We start from the raw sequence: 13,648 nt of genomic DNA, 5'->3' as shown, positions 1-13,648 counted from the left end.
CAAAAGTATATACGGACACAAGTACAAGCACACCTTTTTCTGCCTAAATTAAGACTCCAGAGGGCCTGTTTGGAGCACTGAAATGGATTTATTTGAAAAGCATTAAAGGGTAAGTTCACCCAAAAAAGGAAAACTCAGCCTTAATCTTGCGTCCTACATGCGCATGAAAAGTCAGGTGAAGTTTTTTAATCAATAAAACCTTTTATGGAGCTTTACAGCGAGATAGTGTTGCAGCATTCTCTCTTTAAAGCTCCTGTTTGTAAGATGGTAAAACTGACGCTTTGGGTTTCCCAACTCGTCAGATACTGACGGTTTCAGATGGTGGCCAACCCGACCTACAATCCTAAAGCGTCAGTATCTGACAAGTTGGGAAACCCGAAGCGTCAGTTTTATCATCTTACAAACAGGAGCTTTAACAACAAAAGTAGATTAGGGTTTCTAAAAAGTGTCAGCTTGTCCTGTGTAATCTAAGTATATGTGAGCCCCCAAGATCCCAGACTGATTTGATACTACGCCCGTGTGGATGAAAAGTCGGTGGAAGTTTTGTAGTCAACAGAACAGCTTCACAGCGAAAGAGCATCACAGCATCCTCCACCATCCTCCATCCTGTAATTGTTTTACAATGACAGAAAAAAAAAACACAGAAAAATGGCTCTATACAGCTTGACCAGCGCTATCCAAGCCCCGAGATCAGAAACTGATGTGAAGAGATGTTATTTACAACCATGAGGAGCGGTTGTGCTTGTGCACCCACTTCCGACATGGCGTTAGCTAAGGACGAGCCTTTGTATTTATTTTTTCATCTATTTCTTTAAGTTTATTTCTTTAAATCCCCATCTACTTCAGCTGTTTAAAGAAGAATGCTGCAACACTGTTTTAAAGCGCACTACGAAACCTTACCTGACCGTCCATCGGCACGGGGGTTAGGGTAGCTAATGACTTTCCATTTTTGGGTAACCTTATCCTTTAAAGGGATCTAATTGTTTACAAGAATGAGTAGTTCCCGTTCATGTGAATGTAATGCTCTTGCAATCTGGAGTTCAGTGCAGGGTGAGTAGGAGGGGGCTCTGGATCACTGCAGGGTGACGGGCCAGACGGGCATTTCACACATGAGGGGAGTGGATTGGATGCAAAAGGGAACAGTTATGGAGGGAAGTATGGTGGGTATCCAGACATTGGTCTCCCATTATAAATATCCGTGTTGCCACAGACTCAGCGCAGGGAGGGAACACAAGAACATTTTCTTCTTGTGCTTTTCTAAATATATACGAAAAAATTTTGGCTGTCTGGAGCGGAGGACGTAATTGTTTACATGCTAACATATGACTGCTTTGTTTTGTTTTGTATGGACCGGGAGGAGAGAAATTATGGGATGCACAGGACTTTGTGGCTTGTGAGTTTTGTTCACTCTTACATTTGATTCTCAAACAACTCAGAGAAACAATCTATGTAACATTGTTCAAACAGCTTGCACTCTCACAAGTCTTCTAATTTTATTTAAAAAAAACTCCTTATAAATGTGATATTTTGTTTTATTTCGAGTGGATTCTCAGAAACTGATGATTAAACACTGAATTGTTAAACACAATGGATTTCCATATGCTCTGTGTCTGTAAATCCCCAAACCCCAGTAAGTCTTTTAGGACTTATTTTATTGGAGTTTTTTAACAGTTTGTTTATAAGAGGTCTTACAGTGAATTAGACTTCCCTGGAGTCTAATTGAGCTTAAATAACGTCACTGTGAAGAACGACACGATGTAAACTCATTACCAGACATGTAAAATAAGTCATTTGGTCTCAAGTAAGACGCGGGTCAAGTGGAATCCCGGCCCAATCACAGATCTGAGTAAATGTTAGCTGAGTACGTATGAAACTGAACATTTCTTTGTGTTGCAGCTTCAAGTTTGCTTTGGTTTAATTTTTTACTATTTCTTGGTACAATGCTGCGCTCAGGCTCTGTTGAGGTTTGGGCACCAAAACCACTTGGCTCGCGTCAATGGTGCTTTGTGTTCATTTCTGTATTCTGTCACCTTCGTGAAATGTGCAGGCTCAGTTTGTGGCAAGGTTTCTTTAATACTATTATGGGTTTTAATAACACTGAAACAGAAGGAAAAAGGTATAGAAAAAGAAAAACTGCTTTTATATGGGATGTAGGAGTGGAGTCTGTGGATCCCAAAAGATGAATAAAAGCAAGTGTCAACAAAATAATAGGGCTAGAACATCTTGTATGAAATATTTAATACCTTTAAGTCAGTTATTTGTGTGATATCATAAAAATACATTTAGATATATACTCCACACGCTGGCACAAGGACCATAAAGTAAACGCTGCCCCAGGATTATGAATATTGCAGCAGGTACCCTCACTAAATAAAGCCTATGGGAGAAATGAATACACAATGCCTCACTGTGCATCATGCATCATATTTATAGTCAAAGCCACAAATTACTGTAACATGTCCCTTATGACGCATTTTTCAGTCTCTTAGTGGTCGCCGGGAGGACAAGGAGAATCTTAATTTGCAGCCCTTCTGGTAGCAATAATGGTAAGGTAGCAGAAAACCTAAACGATTGAACTTTAATTCCCACCCTCCCAAGGAAAAACTAATTCTATAGATATAGCCGAACAAGTATGGGAATAAGCAGATGAGGAGGATGATCAAAACACGTCTTTTTTTAAAGCTCCAGAAGGCTCTCATTTTCATGGCTTGCTACCTTGGGGTTTGGCACAACGCCACTGGGAGAAATGTGTAGGGTGGCCCACTGGAGACACAGAGGGCAGAGGCAGACACCACAGACACCCACCCTGCCCTGCTGCACCCAGATATGGCTTATATACACCGTACTGTATACAGTCGAACCCTCTCTACAGCAGAGTTATTATAGATCTTTCATCCAAGAGCGGGATTGAGTTACAGTATTGGTGTTAGGGTTAGGGACAGAAGTGTGGTTTTTTTGTTGTAATGCGTGGGGACTTGTCCAGGGAAAGAACTTCAGAATACATGTCACAATGCAAACAAAACACTGTCTGAAGGCACGTGGACATCTCAGTCTCAATAAACATAAGCACCAATGCCTCCTCGTGCCTCTTGTGCTGACAAATCTTAGTTTTAAGTTGAGTTTTAGATAACTAATAACCCCACGCTGCTGTGATAATAATCTCCACGTTTGCCTCTTTCAGTGCAACTTTAGTCTTGACTGGAATTCTTTTTTAGGAAAATTATTTTGTGCACAACTGCCACTTTGAGGATGGTTATCCCAACCTCGAAAATAACATTTCCATATAATTAGTTTCCCCTACGAAGTCGATTATAATATTGTTATGGTTAAGACCATGGCACTAGTTTTTTCCATGCGTCTCTTGTGTTTTTCCCTCCCATGTGTGTCGTGGCCTCCCCTGTTCTGTCTTCCCTCTGTAAGTGGTCAGCGTCTATTCAGGAGGCGTGGTGATTGGTGGTCTTGGCGCTGACTGGGACTACCTGCGCACCTGTAATCAATTATTGGATCAGCCCTGCAGTATTTAAGCTCCAGTCCATCACCCACCCTGCGTCGGTTTATTGATTTGGCCTCTGTGGCAGTAAACAACTCAGTCACCTTGAGATGTGTTTTCAGTGCAAGACTTAGTTCAGCCTTTGCTTGTGTCCTCAATCCACACTTTCTTCCACTAGCTAGGGTTGGGAGAGTAAACTTCCCAATTGCTCTCGGAAAGGGTAAACATAATGAAGTCAAACAGGTTCAGCCTCCCTCCCCAACCCTGTGTTTTTTTTTAGTCCATTAGGTGAGTGTCAAAGCTGCCGTTTTTTTTTGCAGTGAACTTGCCAGAAAAACTCACAGAAATATCAAACACGGCTTTGACTGTACACAGAAACTTAATTTCCTTCTCCAGCCTGAGGTCGACCAGAAATAGATATATTCCTAAACAACTTAACTGGCATTGACTTAATGTTCCGTGCTGTACTGTCAACTAATGACTTAATTTTAGATGAAGAATGAGAGTTGGTTTTTGGAAGGTCTTTTTGGCTGCCTCGCCTGTTTACGCCGTTCTTTTCTAATGAGTGGACTTCAGGTGGAGAGTTAAGTGCTCGGCCCAAAGGGGTCCGGCTGTGGTCGTCCACCTGTTATTTTTTTCAGGAGGCCTGTGTGCCGTTTCCAGGTCTGGCGCCTTTTCATCTCTGGATCATTTGGGTTTCTGGGAAAGGAAACAAACAGAACTGCTAAGTAATCTAAAAGTTGGGTGGAAAATGCAATCTGGCGGTGCAAGTGCTACCTTGTTCCGCACTTACTCATACAAATGAACTTCATCATCCATACCGTGCATAAGATCATATCGCCTTTCAATAAGAGTTCATTTTATAGACCTCAGTGTAAAAATATAAGTGAATCAATCCTATTTACAAGGAGGCCTGATTCAGATTGCTACTCTCAATTCTAGTCTCTTGTTCCAGACACTCAAAGAGGCTATTCAGCAAACTGCAGGTGATGAATATGACACCACAAAAAAATGGCTTCCTGCTCCGTTCCATGTGAAACAAACATAATTAAAGCTCTGACAACAGAAGGGACGTGTGCTCTGCACTGCAGGGTCCCTGATAGCTTTCTACACTTTATCTGTGAGACTGCGCCTCATGCGGTGTTTGCCATCACTGATTACAGAGCGTGTGTCACATTAAGTTACTGCTACTGTACCCTGGGAAAGTGGAGAACGTTGGATCTTGCATAATTAGACATTTAACGCCAATCCTCGCCACAGGCGAACACACCCTTCGCCACAACAGATAGGCCAGGGACTTAAAAGTGTCCCAGCGCCCCCTGATATCAACCGCTGGAGTCAAAAACGCCCTCCTTCTGCTATCTAGGACTGAACTTACTGTAACCCACACAATAAAAGCCCAAGGGGAGCATGAAAGCCAATTCTAACCCCAAAATGGCTCATTATATCTCAGCTGAAGCAGCAGGAATCTCAAGTAATCTGTATTTTAGAGCAGAAGAATTCCCATGAGCTACTATAAACTTATATATAGCAATCGAAGCTCCAATCACAGCTCAGTCAAATTAGAGGTATATTGTGTTTTAGCATAGAATTACAATTCTATTTCTACCAATCGAATATCTCTGGAAGCGTCGTACGATTGACATTTCCAAGGCTTTCATTAAGTCTCTCATGAACCCTAACTACCACCAAGCGCAGAAGAATAGGCCGATTCTCAGCTGACGTTAAGCTGCACAACATCTCTGCACTTTGTGGTTACATGCAACAACACATACCCATACTTGAGGCGTATTTCAGGAGTGCCTGAGCATTACTTTGCATCTAAAAAAATGCAAAGAACAATTTCCAAGGAGCACAAGATGTTCTGTGACCAGAAAGTACACAAGTTAAGCTAATATTTGTTCTTAAACACACTACAAGGACTTTTTTCACTGGTTATGAAACGGTCTCAGTCTAGTACTGATGCCTCTATGACCTTCGTCATGTTACAGTTACTGATCTCACATTGCCACAAATAGTCCGCAAATCCTGCAAACGGCTACAAACAGCTTAAACAAGAGACGTGGTATCAACATTTCTCTGTCTCTTTCTATCATTGCATTTACAAAAGAACAAATGCTAGCCAGGTGGAGTCGGTGGTGCTCGTACCGCTTTTGTCCACAGGGGCTGCCAGAGTAAAATATCTATTAGGAAGCTTTAAATTAAATGAATTTGGGTCCAATTTGCTTCATTTCTACTCACTGAATGGCTGTTGACTTGGTCCTAGTCGTGGACAATAACTTAGTGCAATGACGAAGGTATCTAAAACAGGAGCAGCATTTACATATCTTGTGGAGAACTGCACAGCCTTTTGTGGTTGTGTGCAGTGAAACAGTCATCGGTGATCGAGCTGCTGCATTTAGGGCTCCCAGACTTTCGTAACGACTTGCCTGAGGAGATCAGGGCCTGCAGACTCAGCCTTGTCTTTTTAAAACACTTTTTTTTTTTTAATCGCTTTCTCTTTTTTTTCTTTTCTTCTCTTTTTTATTTGCCTCATGACATTCTGTTATACTCTCTCTGTGTTTCATGAGTTTGGCTTTTATTGCCGCCAGCTTGTTTTACTTGTGTTTATGTGCTTTATTCAGCTCGGTTTTCATTGCAAAACACTGTAACTATGTGTTTGTTTGTCTTTAAAAATGCTAAATGAATAAAGTTTATTATTAACATTATTATTGCTAATGTCACTTGAGTCAACGTTGGTTAAGAATCAAAGACTACAGGCAGTCCACGACTATCCAACTTTATCCTCTGACCCTTTAAGGGGAACCAATCCCTAGGTCGGGAACCAATGGATTATCATGGTGTACATAGAGTGAAGTATTTAGAAATACAGTATCTCTAACTCAACCAGCTGTAATGAGTACTATTACAATCTAAATATGTCATGTACAACAATATATATACACAGGGTTAGGGTTAGGGTTAACCATGTTCCTGAAGAAGGAGCCAACCTTTACCTTTAAGGCACAAATTCTTAAAATCTACCTCCACTGATTTCACTTTCACTTACATTAGAGCCTTTTTTTAAAATTTTGTACTGGTATTTTTATTCAAATAAAAGATGCTATTTGGTCCTGTCTGCCAGTCTAAGACACAGGCTCTCTCTATGATAGATTTTTTGCTGAATGATGTGTTCACTCAGCTTTCAGCATATGCTCAAACCCAGTGGGTCCAGAAACCGGCGGTAAATCAGAGAGCAGTCATCATTGTGGTGACAGCACAGTGAATCACAGCATCCTAAATAAAGCTCTCCGGCTTTCCATTGTCTAAACAGCGAAAACCGACTCCGAGCTCTATAACATAACATTGTGTATGCTTAACATGGTGCTTAATGAAGCAACAAAACCATGGCAACAGCCGTTATTATATGTGTGAGTAAACCAGAGTTGGTGTGTCCTGTAAGCCCATAAAACCATGGGGAAGTACATTTGTTCTCTGCGTTCCAGTCCTGATGCTCTAGATATCACTTTGAAATCTTTCTCTTTAAGCATAATGAAACTTTAAGGAACATTATAGCAGCTTATACATTATAGAGCAGGTATACAAGAGTAAATCTGTCTATATTTGAATATAAACTTACCTTTTATAGCAAGATGGCTGTATCTCTATATTTGGTTGGTTATTTTGGGCGTAGTGTACAGGACTTGTTGGAAGGTACACTTTAAATCAGCAAACATGAACAGTGTTTCTCACAACAAAATGTTCACTAGCTACATTGATCCGCAGCTAAAAATGTACAGATTTCCCAATGATGGCTCTAAAATGTAGAGATACTGACTTTTTACCCTCCCTGCCTCTCTTCTTCTGTCTTGCATACATGTCACGTGAGTGTCGCAGAAGATTCTGTCCGTGGAATGCATGTTTTGTTTCCATAATCTCTCATCAGTGAGTGTGTGTCATCTTTAGTTATCACAAAGATCTATCCAAGTCTCATCAGAAAATAGTTCAAATGCAGTATTTTCAAGAATGATAGGGGAAAAGTCAGTATCTTACATGTTGAGGCCCATTATTGTGAAACTAATGTCGCAAATTTACACGTTGATAGCTTGCTTCCTTCATCACATCATGAGAAAAGAGAAACAGTTCACAAATAAACAAATCAATGAAAAGGTGTACTTGCACAGTAATCGACGACTGATTAATCATTTTCGGTGGTTGTGGTTTGGAAAGGCTGAAAAATGCCTTCCAGACGTCTGTTTTGAGAACTTGATTGACGAACTATGTCTCTGCACCTCTCCGACTGCACATACCGGTCTCTTCTCGTATCCCCAGGGGATTACTGACATTCACAGTTTTATTGCTGCATTTCATCATGGGGCAGAAAAACTTAAATCATCTGGAGCAGCTCACCTCTCCTTTCCTGCATTGCTATCTGTGGAGACTGTGGAGACTGATCTGCAGAAACTAAAGCTTATGCTAAGCTCTCACTTGGCAGTTGGTGTCAAACTGGGACAGACCGACAGACTGGAGCGACTGGGGCTGATGACTCCCGAAAAAAGCTCCCCAGCTTATAATGCCAGGTTTTGGCACATTTCCGACCTTTAATTTGGAGAGGGTGTTTCACAGTCACGAAACCTTGGAGAGATAATGGGGGTGAAAGTATAGCTTTCAGTGGCTGCATGTGTACAGGCGTGGATTATAATTAGCTTAATTCCAATGAAGCAAACCACTTGTCTCTGAGGTATAGATGGGATCAAACTCTGCAATCAACTGAGGGGCTTCCACTAAACTACTATAAAAAGTGAAAGTGAGGAGCGCAAACACGAAACTAATCTCATTTTAGGTTTTTAAATCTCTTATTTTAGATCTGCTAGGAAAACAGTAAATGTATGCAATTTACACCAACCTAACAACAGAGCAACAGGAAGCTCTGTCATTTCAAATGCAACGTAATACCTTTCTACAAACATTTTCCATCTCTGTGAAATCCCTCATTAAAGCGTGAAGTTAAGTTTGGATCAACTAAAAGTTCTTTAAGCTCTAATTTTGATGATATCTTCATCAGTTCAAAGACAACTCTCCATCTTGCTGTGGCCCTGAACCTTCATTGTCCCTGTAACAGAATAATGAAACCAAACATTGAAGGTACATTCTCTGGGAGGCACTCACAGTATATGTTGTGGTCCAAAATATCAAATGACAAATGTTTGTAAGAATAATTAGAGCAGCTATAAACAATATCTTTTAGCCATGTCCCCCCACAGGGGACGCCTCCACCGGCTCCAAAAATAAGTCTGATTGCATTCTCTTACCAGAAAATGACCCTATTTCTCACCTAATTAATAACCTGAGTTTCCAAATGAGTTCATGTATTGATTCACTTGTTTTCAATTTTTTTGGAAGCTACAGTCATATAATACAACAACTACAAATATTGACTTTTGGAAAATAAAGGAAAAGACGAATCTCTATATTATAAAACAAATCATAGGTGGAAATAGAAACAGATGGCTTTGAATATATAAAAATAAAGTTTTTATTCACTCCCGCAACCAAAGTGGTTACAGCCTCCTGGAATCGGCTGGTTTGGCTCCCTGAATGAGATGCACACAGCGGCACAGCACGGTCTGTGACTGAGGCCTGTATCCATCTTGGAAAACATGTTTGATCAAATGTACTGTCCCTTTATTAGACAGCCACTTGAGAAAGCTGCAGCCATTTAAATGCTACTGCAGCAGTTTCCAGGCACAGTCTGAGTCCACCTGTCTGTCTGGTGCAAGTTTGGATTCAAGGAGCGGCTGCGACCAAATAGTTTTTTCAACCAAGAGCTGTTGCGATCTGACCAGAATCAGACTGGACCAATGTAAACACTGTCGGAGAAAAAAGTGCACCAGTATTAGTGCTTAAACTCTCTCTTCCTTTACCGCATGGACCTCAAACTTCCACTTTTGGAGGTTTTGTTTGAAATACCGAACTGTAAATAACTGAGAAAAATACCAAATGGAAGCCCTTCAAAGAACTAGCAGTTCACCTTGTGCCACTCAGACTCCGGCTGTCCAGCTCCGACTCTGTCACCGAGGGGAAAGATGTATACTTACCGGCTTTAGCTGTGTCTTAAAAGTAAAGTCCATACCCTTGGAAAAATGGTATTTACAGTAGCTGCATTATCCAGGGAAAAAAAGGAGATTTGGTACAGGAATTATAGACGAGATTAACAGAGGCTCTTTGTCGGGAAATAAGGTCAGAAACCCAAAATAGTCATCAGGCCTGTCCTAGAAAGATCTTCCAGCAAGCTGTCATTGCAGTTAAACCTATACATGCTGCAATTGAGGGGGAGAGCTCTGGGAAGTGACATTATAATTATTATGTTAAGAGGAAGGGAAAGTTTTACATGTGGATCAGTCTGGTTAACAGGTCTACAGCCGCGGTCACTTAAGACAGCTGCAGCGCGCCGAAATTACAGAGCACAATGACTCACACTCCTTCTGTGTTTAAGACCACTTGGCTCGGCTCGGCCCGGGACAGTAAACCAGGCTCTCCGCAGAGAAACTGTTGCCTCATCAAAATAACAAACTCTTTGTTCTGCTCTGCAACGTTTGTCCCCGCAGGCCACCTAGAAGCATTTATTGTTATTTTCTTAAAAAAGAAGAAACAGTCCATGTTTGTTTATTTATGAAATCGTATCAAGAGATTATTCGTCCAGACCCCCCAAGAATATCCTCTGATTTGCATTCACAAAGTAATACTTCACCAGCTTTTTATCTACGTAATGCAGCTGACTCGCATACATCATTTAACAGAAACCCAGCCAGGATGCAGCCCATTAGACGCCTCAGCCTTAATCTTTAAAAAACCTTTTATTAACAAGTGTATGTAAGTGTTAAAAGCAAGATGTGTGGGTCTCCCAATCAGCAAGTTACCTGCTAAAAACAGAGTGGGTTTAACAGCTCATTTCATGTAAATGCTGGCCTAATAGCTCCTTTAAAGATGCTCTAAACCGTGACTTTACTTTGTGCAAAAAATGTTTAAATCAGATGTAATTTCACAGCATCCTGCAGAGGTACAAACACAAAAGTCGATTCATTGTGTTTCTGTTACATTTCTGTGTAAATGTCCACCAAACGTGACACGGCCACATTTAGCCGGTGAGCTTTTTTGGCATTACAGCCTTTTTTACCCTTCAGACAGTCTCCGATGACCTGTGGTCAGACATGTTTAATGCTCCATGGTTTCCCTTATAGTTGGCGTACACTGAGGGCAATAAATACCCCGGACCCATGCTGTGTGAGACAACTCTCTCAGTTCCACAATCGCAGGCCATGTGAGGCCCTGAACAAACTCACAACACAAGTGTTTTTGCATTCAGGGTTCCACCTTTGGCACGTCTCTTCAAAATATCCTGCAAATATAAAGTCCAGTCCCCTCAACCCTTTAAACAAACACAGCGAGTAGCCAGCTACCAACATGCAGACCATTTGGTATGAAACTTCACTTTGAGTGTTTTCATCCAGATTTATTCTTGTGTCTGTGGACGACCAACAACAAACTCTGAAACATCTGCAGCGAGCCACATGTCTGAATGATTGTGGGGACTTTTTTTTCTTCTTAATTTTGTCAGATTACAGAGCCAACTGAACATACTGGGTTTTCTGGGGTAGCACATGTAGACGATGTTACATTCTTGGTCACATCTGATTTCGATCAAATAAAACCAACTGCATATTTGCCATTTTTCATAATACTTTGATTTCAGTGAGAGAGTAGTGCATGTGTGAACTCTTATTGGTCTTATTGATGTTTCATGAGAAGTGTCTTCAGTTTTCCTCCAATTTCAGGCAAAAGAACTAAACCTGCAAGTAGATACACCAGAGTCCAAGCAATGGATGCAACTCTGAACCAAAGGCACACTGACTGGTGGTAACTGGAGGCATGAATCACTGAAAAGGGCTCATGCTACTCATGAATTCATGTAAAGGGATTACTAGTTTTTGTATGCAAGCTGAATTAAACTCACTAAAACAGACAATCACCTCTGGTTTGGTCGAAAATAAATGCTCAATTCACCAAGTGAGATGTGAAAATATTCAAGCTCTACACACCCTTTTCACCCACTGATATATGACTGTGTGTCACCTCTCTCCAGCTGCACGCCTCTCATTGTAATTTCCTGCCATATCTTGTCACCCCCAGAGTCACGGTCAGAGCCACTGTAAATCATCTCTGTAGTTTATCTCCTGTTGTCAAAATGACCTCCGTCGGTCTTTGAGGCTGTGTTCAGTCCCAGTTCAGTGTCCAGCTGTGTTCACTCTCATGTCAGGCTGCAAAACACAGTAGAGTTGGGCTCCCACATCGCCTGTGGTGACTCCCCCTGTGACCTGACAAACTCCAGGGCCACTGGATCCTCGGCTAACTGAGCCATGATCTAAATAGCTAACGGTAGCTTGTTGCAGCCAAGGATTGCAAGCAAAGAGCACCAGTTGTTGGTTACACCGGTGACATGATGGCCCCTGTGTTTTTTGGAGCTACCTTCGAATACTGGCAATATTCTACAAATTACACTGTTAAGGCAGGAAATATTCAAGGTTGCTCAGCTGAATCAAAATGTCCAGACGGCTGATGTTTTCCCAGAAGGTCTGTGAGTGCTGAAGGCTGTCCAAACCTGCAATCAATCGAGACCATGAGGGGCCTCAAATGAACTTTCTGCAGCTTTCCAGGGAATCTGCTTGGGGTGCAGACTTTGGACAATTTACTTCAGTGCAAGCATGTTGGTACTATCAGTAAAAGTAAAAGTACTTATCATAAATACATATTTAAGAATAAACACTTTGAGGTCGCAGCTGGTCATAAAAGAACACTTTATGCATTCTTACTTTTATCATGTGGTTAATTGAGGGCAGACAGGATGATATTGTTTGTGTACGTTATATAATGTGGAACGATTCCCGTTTAGGACTCAGTGAAGGCCACTGTTTCTGGCTCCGGTCAGACTATCAGCCCACACACTGTCCATCAGCCAGCAAAACAAACCTCCAAACCGCACTGACCGGATCGAGGCTCTGACCGGAGCATTGTTGTATGGACACAGTGTACTGTACATTAAACTTCCCGTGGTCTATAAACAAACACCGCGAGGAGAGATATGTGAATCGTGTGGGCACTAACTAACAGTTTGGCTCCTCCATATATTTTGAGACAGACTTGGGCTGGGAACAAATATAGCGTACAGAACCAACACTTGTCTTCTCTCCCCGCAAGTCGTTATGGTGCAGTGCTAACTACGTGCTGCAGAGAGCGAGGTGACATTGTGTTGCATAAACATTGTTTCTTGGTTGTCGCATTGCATTTCAGGCACAGCAAGTGTCATTCCCCCACACGCACACACGTTCCTGCTGCAGTGTGCGCCTGAGTCAAATGTAATTACAAACTGACAAGTCAAATATAAATCCACCTCTGCAATAAGAGATGCTGGGCGTTTTCATCCTCGTGTCTTTCACACTCCACTCTTCGTCTCCGCTCTTTCTTTTTCTTCCATTTGTTGCGAAACGGCTGACGCTGCCATATATAGACAGTGAAACCTGAAATTTTGGCAGGCTTGATGTCGAGGATTAGTCATTATCCTTAAATACAGGACTCCACCATCTACACTTAAGCGCTGAAAATCCCATTAAGGTGGTTTTATTTAACTTTGATATCTTTAAATGATCCCACAATAATCAGATACTCCTAGAAGTCTGTCTTCTGTTTGGCTGGGATTTTTTTCACTTTTCACTTTGAAGACAAGGCGAGATGATCCAGAGAAAAGTGGAAAGTTATAATAAAAAAGAATAACGAGCAGCAAACAAGAACAAACATAATATCTATATGTGTTGCTCTGAACTTTTTACCTTGGCAGTAAATTGTGCGCACAAGTGCTGCTTTGCCCACCCCTATAAACTGTCTGGCTGAGCGGTTAAATTAGTTTTTGGCAGCTGAAACTCAAACTCTGATTTCCTCAAACCAGCAGCTGAGTCAGACCTTTCCAGAAATAAACTTTCAGCAAATTCAACCGTGGAAACAATCAAATCCAGTCGAGATAAAGCTGTGCACTTGGTTGAGCAGCAAAAACAAGGGCAAGCTCTCACCACATCTAGCAAGACCGGTGATAACATCACGACCAGCCTGTGAGCGCAAATTTTAAAA

This window comes from Sparus aurata, chromosome 16 (assembly GCF_900880675.1).
Source record: "Sparus aurata chromosome 16, fSpaAur1.1, whole genome shotgun sequence".
Taxonomy (NCBI): Eukaryota; Metazoa; Chordata; class Actinopteri; order Spariformes; family Sparidae; genus Sparus; species Sparus aurata.
The sequence above is the reverse complement of the archived record's forward strand: the minus strand, read 5'-3'. Positions refer to the sequence as shown.